At 44.9% G+C, this 10092-nt stretch overlaps 1 protein-coding gene across 2 annotated transcripts in view; it reads right to left on the bottom strand.

The window, feature by feature from the left end:
• Positions 1-825, bottom strand: part of NRIP1 (nuclear receptor interacting protein 1) — a 105241-nt gene extending 104416 nt beyond the window's left edge. For both annotated transcript variants that reach the window (XM_012501914.2, XM_003263783.2), the window contains exon 1: positions 555-825. The gene's annotated coding sequence lies outside the window, so the exon portion shown is untranslated. The remainder of the gene's footprint in view (positions 1-554) is intronic.
• Positions 826-10092: the final 9267 nt, after the last annotated feature.

Below are 10092 nucleotides of genomic sequence, written 5' to 3' on the forward strand. Positions count from 1 at the left end.
GGGTGGGGGCCGGGCGAGCTGTCCCTTTTGCTATTCACTTTCCCAGCCGGGTATCAGCGAGCACGGAGCAGCGAGGCACCCAGGCGAAAGGCGCCGCCCAGGATCCGGCTGGACAGCAGGACCGAGAGCAGCGAGGCGAGCGGTGCCCAGGGTTCGGGACCGAGAGGGCAGGCGAGCGGGGCCAACCCCGACCTGGCCCCCCAAGCCCCCGTGTCCGGCCCCGCGCAGGGGCCACGCGACGGCCGCCCCCTTGCCCAGAACTGGCACGGACGGGCGGGCCGACCCGGGGCCACTCCACAACTTGCCAGCCCGCCGCCCCGGCCCCCCGCGAGAACCCGGAGACTCGAACCAGGCAGCAGAGGCACGATTTCCCCGGAAACGCGCCCTCCCCGCCGCCCCGTGCGCGCCCGTGGCCGGCCGCGCTGCCCCCGCCGCCCCGACGCCCCCGCGGCCCTGCCCGCCAAGCCAGAGCCGACGCGGGCCGCGCTCCCGGGCCGTTTCCGGCGGCGCCGGCGGCCGCTACTCCTGGCGCCCTCGCCGCGGCCGTCACTCACCCCAGGCCGCCGCGGCTCCCAGCCTCCAGCTCCGTCAGGCTCGGTCCGCGAAGGCGCCTGCCGCCCCGTCCTGGCCCGGCGCCCCGGCGAGCTCTTCCCTCCGACCGGCGGCGCTCACGGCGCAGCGGCGGACGCGAGGCCACGGCCGGACGGGCGCGCGCGGGTGGCGGGCGGGCGTGGGGCCGGGTCGTCCCTGCGCCTCGCCGCCGCCTCCTCCGCCGCCGCCTCCCGAGTTCGGGGCTCTGCTGCAATGTCTGCGAGGCTGACTTTGAGCGCCTCGCTCACCGCCCGCCCGCCCGCAGCCGCGCTCCTCCCTCCGCCGCCGAGTCCGCCGCGGCCCAGTCCCTCCCCTCGCCGCCCCACGCCATTCAGCTCTTCAGCCAAGTTTCTTAACCCTTTTCTCCCCCTCCCTCCCATTGTCACCCGGTCAGGAGGAAGCCGCGCGGATCCGGGCGGCTCACAGGAGCTGCGGAGCCCCCTCTGTTTCGTGGATTTCCTCCTCGCCTGCTCTCCGGCTGGCCCAGACGGGGCTGCAAGACCCGGAGGCAGCGAGAGGACCGCGTGCCCGAGAGAGGGGCTGCTCGGCGCGCCCGGGCCGTCCCCCGGGCTCCCAGCTCTGTCCAGCCGCCCGCGACCGCTGCAGGCGCCTGGACAGCTCCTCTTGGGGACCCGGGAAAGCGCTCTCGGGACCCAGGCCGAATGCTCCCGTTTGGGCACAGCCTGGGGGCCGGGGCGCCCCAGGGTCCCCGCCTGGATGCTGGCGCCTTAGGCGTCTACCTCCTCCCTTTCACCCCACAACACGCGCTCCCTGGGCCCCCTTTCACCCACCCACCCCCAATTTCTATCTCCTTGTAATCTGTGTGTCCTGCTTTAATCTTGGGGGGCACGGGCGCGAACTCTGGGTCACTTTGACCCCACGCCCAGCACGTAGTAGGCGCCCCGCACTCGTGTGGAGCGACTCCGGGAGGAAAACTAGGAAGGAGACCTGAGGAGCGCCCCGCTCATCTCCCTGGACAGACGTAGGACCCAGGAGCAGGGTTAATCCTCGGCTGCTTTGTCACTGCGAAGTCTCCAGCGGAGTCTGTCAGCCAATCTGCATCATCCCCGGGAAGGATCTGACCCAACAAGACAAGGGAAAAGGAGCAGGGCTGCTACTTCAGCAGCTCTCCTCGCTTCAGTCTCCGAATAAGAAATAACAATTACATCACGAGGCCAGGGCGGCAGCGCGGTGGAGCCTCTCGGTTTCCTGCAGCCTAATCTCGCTGAACCCGCCTCTAAATTGGGGGGGCTACAGATTGGTGAAACGAGAAAGTGGAGGGAGGAGAGAGTCATACGAAACCATAATTTCCCCTTATCCTTGTATTTGCTGTTTTAAAAATCGTATCCTCAACGATCCCCAGACATCTCACTAGAACTATTAACACCCCCTCAACACCTCCCCCAGATGTCAGGTTTCTTTTTGACTTGAGCATCTAGCATTTAGTAATTCGCCATGAAAAAAAATTACCAGGGGAAACGAGTGTTGCTGAAATTGTTTTTGCTTGACACAAAAAAGCTAAAGTACAGCTTAGTCTCACCCGAAATTCTGAGATGGCATGCCTGTGTTAAAACACTAATTACATAAGACAAATGAGACGATGAGGCACTCCAGTCTTATATGTAGGTTTTCATATCCTGAAGAATTTGATAGCATTTGGAAATGGAGTTGCTAATGCGCTTAAAAAACAAAAACTATCCAAGTCATGAAACTGTATTCTATGCCTGTTATGTAATGGCTGTATTGTGTATTGCAAATTTCACTTAACCTTTAAAAATATGAATGAGAGTTTTAGAATACTGTCACAGTCTGGAAAGTGAAAGCAATTTTTCAAATTAAAGCTTAATAAATTCAGCACCTAGCACAGTGCCGGGCACATAGTGCCAATGTTTTCCTTAGTGGCAATGGCACATTTTAAAACAATTATTTTACATCACCCTAGTGATTCAACTATGCAATGTGTTGCCATTTTATATAGTTAAACCTCATATAATACCATATTATTTGCATATACCACAATTCAAAATCTGCTCTAGGCAAATTAGTAAAGTCTGTTGTTTTTTAGTGCATCATTTATTCAGAATTGATACAAAGCAAACTGTTTCAATTCAATGATGACCAGCATAATTGGAGTTTGGCCCTTAGTGGGGGTCAAACTTTTTTTACGAAAATTCTTTTTAACCATTATACAAAGATTTTTCTACAATGTATTGCAAATGTTTCTCTTAAGCAGTTTATTGAACGTCATTTAGCATTTTCTTGACAATTCAATGTCAATTTTATTAAAAGTAATTATTGTAGTAGGTTGTAGTGGATTCAGTGAATATATCCAGTTCCTACTCTGTATTCTTTCTAGGTGTTAGGGTTGCTCCCAGGAGGTACAAAAGCTATCAGTCGCTGCACCAAAGGACTCTAGGATGCTATGACTTAGTGATTATCTCTGCCTTTTGTAATTTCTCTCTCTCCCCCTTCACTAACTGACAATCTGTTGTCCTTACTGTTACCAGCATAGCTGCCACTAACATTCTCCTCATCTTCTGATTGGTAACTTCCAGTCTAGTGCGGACTGGGAATCCAGATAGCCTCACTTGTCACAATTCTGTCTAAAGTAAACTTAAGTTCTGGGTAAGGGACTAATGGGCTCACCAAGGAGTAGGGCGCACACACACCTTAGTACATAGACTTTGGGAAAGATATTTGGCCTACTCAAGTCTGTCTTTTAAATACATTCCTCTTACTTCTTAACTAGGGTTTGGACCACGGAGATTGCCCAACGAGCCGAGAATATTCCAGCCCTCCAACATTGATGTTAAAAAGTCCACTGCTATATGTTAGGTGACTTCCCAAAGCTGCTCACTTATTATTATTCTGTTTTCTCTACCTCACAAAAATCCAATCACTGAAATCCTGAACTCTTTTGATAGTGGCATGAATGTTAAGTAAATTGCACACCTCTTGTGGAATTCATTTTCACTTAATCATGCTAATTATGTGGAGACTATTTTGTTTGTTGTGGTTCTTTGTTTTTTTTTTTTTTTAATAAATCAATACCTAAATTTCCTGACTAATAGTCATTACAAGGATACTAGGGCATTATATGTAATACAAGAATGCCTATTTGGCAATTTGTACTTTGAAGTCAAGTCTCATTTGAATCACTTGTGATGTGAAAACAATGCTGTTCGGTTTATATACTTAAACACCTAATTATTGTTTTATGTCCAGGGTTCCTGTGGGATCACGTGCTTTTAGTTCAGTCTTAGTATACCTCTCCGCCACAAAGATGTAGTCTGGGAGGTGTATGCCTTTGGTGTGTTCTCTAAATCTCTCCTATATAGCATTTTTCAAAACAGTTTTGTGAGTGGGTATTTGCTTGTCTGTATCCCACTGTAGAATGCAAGCAGTACAGGCACAGGGTCCATATCCCTCTCATTCACATTTGGGAACTTCCAGCTACCTATCCCTGTGCCCAGCAAACAATAGACATTCAGTAGATATTGGCCAATATACTGTCATACCCCAGAGGACAGAATGTATTTTTCCCTTGGGGTCCTGGCTGTGATGTAAGGGAGTTCAGAGAACATTTTGCAAAGAAAATAATGCTTCCACTGGCCATTAAAAGGTTAAAAGAATTAGCCACGCAGGCAAAGTGGGAAAAGGGGTTCTCAGGAGAGGACATGGACTGTTTAACAGTAGAAAGGTATGAGAAAACAAAAATATGCATTGAGAAGTATTGAGCCCATATTTACACTGTGGAGTGAACTATGACACCTGAGCGGGGGAAATATGTGTAACGTAATAGATCACAGACAAATGGAACCCCACTGCAGTTACCTTATTAGCCACAGTCCCTTAGCCTCTGGAGCAGCACTGACCAATAAAAACATAAAGTGAACCACAAATGTGAGCCACATATGGAATATTAAATTTTCTGGTAGCTATATTCAAAAGTACAAGGAACAGGTAAAATTAATTATAACAATGCACTTTAACCCAATACATCAAAAATTACCATTTCGATGTCTATACAACATACAGGATTATTAATTAGATATTTTACAATCTTTTACAGTCTTCAAAATCCAGTGTCTTTTACATTTATAGCACATCTTCATTTGGACTAGTCTTATTCCAGGGCTGAACAGCCACATATGGCTAACAACTATCATATTAGGTAGTGCATCTCCAGAGAATGTAGGAAATATTTAATAATATAGTTTAAGAAAAGTTTCTTAAGGGGAAAACCTAAATCTTGTTAACTCTGAGAGTTTATGCCGATTATTAGTGTTGGATTATGCTAGGTTATAAAGACCACCTTCTTGTGTTTAGACTTTTACACCAATTAGAGAATCAGTAAAGTTTGCATTTTATGTACTGTGTCTTCATTAATGATGCTGTAGTTACAACTACTTCTATCTCTATTAACTGTGGTGGTGGACTGTAAATGTAAACTGTCTTTATGGCAGAAATAAAACGCTATAGATTTGGGGTTGACTAAGCTTTAAAAAAAATTCTTTCTACAATATGAAGCTACCTCTTCTATGCAGTTACTGACAAGCAGCTTCCTAGCTGTAGAAGTCCAGGGTTTTGCTCTCTAATTCTTTTATGCCCAGTTACTTGTAGACGACAAAAACCACCCCGACCTTTGTTTGAGGCAGTCGCCTACCTGAAACTGCAGTAAGGATTTGCTGCAGCTCCCTGAGTACCAAGAAAGGTCTAAAGAGCTGACATGAAGATGCTTAGACACCCTCTCTGCAGGTTACTGTGCAGCTTTCCCTAATGAGATTGGAGTCCTTTTGGTTTCATTGGGATTTGAGTGCCGAAGACTGGCAAATCCAGGGCACTCATTTTCTACACTAAAATGAATCTTGAAAACTGTATCTTTTTTAAAAAAGTCTGAGAATTATTGTGTACAAGTAGCCAAACCTGTGCAAGAAAAAGGCAGATACTTTAATGAAATGCATATGTGGTTGATGCCGTCTCATTCCTTCTCAAAACAAGAAAATGTCTAATATAGTTAAAGGGTTAGAAAAGCCAAGAAGTCCCAACGAAGCAAGGAAAACCTGTCAGTTTTAATGATGCGTCAGTTTGATATGTCTAAATGATTGAGAGTAAATATTACATGAAACCTATCCTTTTATGTAGAAATGGCATATGCAGCTCTCATTAGGCAGTCCTGTCGTAAATGCATATGAAAGTTTCCTTTAAGGGATTTCACAAACATAGGACCATATTATGAATCAATTCAGTAAAAACATGATCCTGTTATTTTTAGAGATATATTTAGATAGATTTCAACTAAAGAAAAGTGCAGTATACATATGTTTTTCCAAATAATGCAGGGTTCTAAAGGGAAGAAAGATATAAAGAAAGCACGATGTATGCTTACTATTTGTATAATTGTTTGGCTCCCAAAAGAAGACATAGACACTGACCTATCTGTTTTAGGTTAGTTTAAGAAACATAAAAATCTCGTGTAATTTTTCTTTTCACAAAGAATTTGAGTGCGCACACACACACACGCACAAGATTTCATGCAATTCAATTGTGGAAAGAATCATCTTTTCAACACATGGTGCTAGGATATCCACATGCAGAAGAATGAAATTGGACTCCTTCTTCACATCATATACAAAAATTGACTCAAAATGAAAGATAGACCTAAATGTAAGAACTAAACTGTTAAATTCTTAGAAGAATATATTGCAGTAAATCCTCATGACCTCTGTTAGGCAAAACCTTCTTAGCTATAACACTGAAAGCATGAGTAACAAAAAAATAGAAAAATTGGACTGAAGTCAAATTTAAAATCTTGTGTGTTTCAATGGATACTATCAAGGAAATGAAAAGATAACCCACAGAATAGGAGAAAATATTTGCAAGTCATGTATCAGGTAAGGGACCCATATCTAGACTATATAAAAAATGCTTACAACTCAATAATAAAAAGGCAAATACCCAGTTTTTAAAATGAGCAAAGTATCTGAATAGACATTTCTCCAAAGAAAATGTACATCAAGCACATGAAAAGATACTCTGTAGGATTAGCCATTAGGGAAGTGCAAATCAAAACCACAGTGTGATGCTACTTCACACTCAAGGCAAATGGCTATAACAGAAAAAAAAGATGAAGACAAGTGTTGGTGAGCATGTAGAGTAACTGGAACACTCAATTGTTATTCCTTATTGATGCATAGCAAATCGCTTCAAAATTTAGTGGCTTAAAACAAGAAACACTTATTATCTCATAGTTTCTGGGGGCAAAGAATGCAGGAACAGCCTAGCTGGATGGTTCTGACACAAGGTCTCTCATGTGGCTGCAGTCAGGGTGTTGGCAGGGCCAGTGGTCATGCGAGGCTTGCCTAAGTCTGGAGGATTGAATTGCAAGAAGGCACCCTCACATGGTTGTTGGCAGGAGGCCTCGGATCCCTGCCACATGGGCCTCTCCTCAGGCTGCTTGAGTATCCTTATGATGTGGCAGCTAACTTCCACTAGAGCAAGCCGTCCAAGAAAGGGTGAGAGTGAAGCCACAGTGTCCTTCCTGACCGGGTCTCCTAATTCACACATGGTTACTGTCATTTTATTCTATTAATTAGAAGTGAGTCCCTAAGCTCATTCCACACTCAAGAGGAAAGTCATCTTGAAGGGAGGAGTAGCAAACAATTTGTGAACAGGTTTTAAAACCACCACAGCAGGCAATTCACATTTTTGCCTGTGGTCTGCCTCTTTGGTTTCCTAAACCAATTTGCATGTCCTTGTTTCCATACACTGAACAGGCTCACTGCCTCCCTCAAGGGAATAAGACTTAAGCGTCTTCTGGTTACTGCATCAAATCTATTGCTTAAGAATTCTGGATGATATGCAGCACTCCCCAGGACGCCCCAATGAGGTCCCTTGAAGGCTGGTAAACAGACGTGCTTTCAGCCACAGCAGATTTACATTTTCAACCATGAAGAAGGAACAAGATCATTGCAATAAATCTGTCCACTTGGAAAAGGAAGAATGAGGAACACACATTGGTCACCATTCCACATTAATTATCAAAACCTACTAAGCAGGAATAGCCAGGACTCCTTTCCTTGACAATACAGGAAGTTCCTTGATTGACCAACCTGGTAGCCTCTGATTCTTTCTCCTGAATGTTCTCCCTCGTGCCTTGCCGTCTGCTGTTCCTGGATCTGCCTTTGGAAATTTCATATTTGACAGTTTTCCTCAACAAATGTATCTGAGACAGACACGGGGGAGGCTGTCCTTCTTGGAGACCTCTTGGATTTTGAAATATTTCAGCACAGGGGTTATTTTAAAGTTTTAACAGTGAGATTATTGCAGACCAAGTTGGGGGTTTCTTTGGGATGTCAATTTCTTCAGACACTTAGCAGGCTTGATTTGTTTCCATTCCATTCCATGTACAGGTTACCATAGCCAAAAGTCTTGCCCAGACATGGTTTTCAAGGCTGCAGATTCTCAGTTTTTATTTACTGGGCTCTGTACTCTGCACATCCCTCTGGCCCTTAAATTGATGGTGTCTACCTTGAGATCATCTGAAATAATAGGTTTAGGTGGGGAGGCAATACAATTTATCACCTCTTGCTAACAATATCACTGCTGCTTTATGACAAAGCACAAGTCTTACCTCCTGCTAAGCCTGCAGTTACATGGCCACAGCTTAAAACTTCTTCAATTTCAAGTACAGAGTGGATGACTTTTTCAGCACTGCAAGGCCCATATCACTGGATTCTTCAGCAGTTGTTTGCAAGTATCGGCAGAGAATGTCTCCCTTAGAAAATCTTTGCTTCCTTCCACCTCTGTTTTCAGAATGTTTGATTCTAGTCTGAGTTCACCTAACTCAAAAGACTTTACTGAAAATAGCAAAACTATACCACCACCTACTAACACTATGAATTTATCTTCTATTTCCCTTAACATTATGGCCTCAGTCAGCAAAGAGTCTGCTTTTCAAGGTAAGCAGTTGGCAGCTTAACCAAATAGTTTGCTACCACATTAAAAACAGAGCCTTATCACACACTGCCCAAATCTTTCTGCTAAATCAGTGGTACTTGTACCATGCAGCATACCATTTCTGTTACCTACTGGCCATGGTTCCTGGTTACAGAAACAAAATGTACTCTTGCTAGTTTACGCAGAAATGTGTATTTTTTTTTTTTTTGATAACAAAATAGTTTACAACATTTCTCCTAGGACCCAGAGACCAGGCTTGGGTAATACACGAGAGAAACATCCAGTTGCATAAAGGGACTGCTGTGTGGAAATTCCACTCACCTACAACCTGCCACGTTGAACCAATAAGGATACAGACTAAATACTAGAACCTTCATTAAAACTCTACAGAATAACCATACACTTCAACCAACCACTTTACTTGCCAAACAGCCCTATAGATTCTGCCTTACAATGTTCATATCCGGCTTCCATGTCTTATGTAGGTGCATTTGGTTGGTGGAGACCAGGTCACATGTGAAACCTTAGCTTCACCTGAGTCTGAGAAATGTCACATTCAGCCTTCCAGTAACCTGGAAAGTATACTAGGAAGAGATTAGAGTAGTATTTAGTGTGTGTCATTCTGCAGTATCTGGTACAGTGGCCAAAGGTATATTTTTGAGTTTTCATTATATTTTAACTGACATACTAAAATTGAGGAAAATCATGATAACGTATATAGTAAAATTAATAAATAGCATGAATTACATTGACTTACTATGTTTCCTTTTCTCTGTAGGATTCTTCTTGGTTTTAGCATTTGTATTAGTCAGTTTTGTGTCACTGTAACAGAATACCTGAGGCTGGGTAATTTATAAAGGAAAGGTGTTTATTTAGCTCACAATTCTGTAGGCTGGGAAGTTCAAGGGCATGGCCCTGGCTTCTGGAGAGGGCTTTCATGCTGCATCATAACATGGCAGAGGTCAAAGGAAAAGCAAAAACGTGTGAAGAGACAAAACCTGAGGAGCTTCTGACCTTTATAACAAAGCACTCTCTTGGGGACTAATTCATTCCCAGGAGGACTAATCCAGTCCTACCAGAGGGAAAACTCACTACCAAAAGAATGGCACCAAGCCATTCAAGAGGGACTTGCTGCCATGAGCCAAACATCTCCTATAAGGCCCCGCTTCCCAGCACCACTACACTGGGGATCAAATTTCTCTTCTCTTCTCTTCTCTTCTCTTCTCTTCTCTTCTCTTCTCTTCTCTTCTCTCCTCCTCTCCTCTCCCTCTCCTCTCCTCCTCTCCTCTCCTCCTCTCCTCTCTCTTCTCCTCTCCTCTCCTCTCTCTTCTCCTCTCCTCTCCTCTCCTCTCCTCTCCTCTCCTCTCCTCTCTCTTCTCCTCTCCTCTCCGCTCCGCTCCGCTCTGCTCTTCTCTTCTCTTCTCCTCTCCTCTCATCTCTTCTCTTCTCTTCTTTCTCTTTCTTTCTTTCCCCTTCCTTCCTTCCTTCCTTCTTTCTTTTTTTTTTTGATACAGGGTCTCACTTTGTCACCCAGGATGGAGT

This window comes from Nomascus leucogenys, chromosome 25 (genome assembly GCF_006542625.1).
Source record: "Nomascus leucogenys isolate Asia chromosome 25, Asia_NLE_v1, whole genome shotgun sequence".
NCBI lineage: Eukaryota > Metazoa > Chordata > Mammalia > Primates > Hylobatidae > Nomascus > Nomascus leucogenys.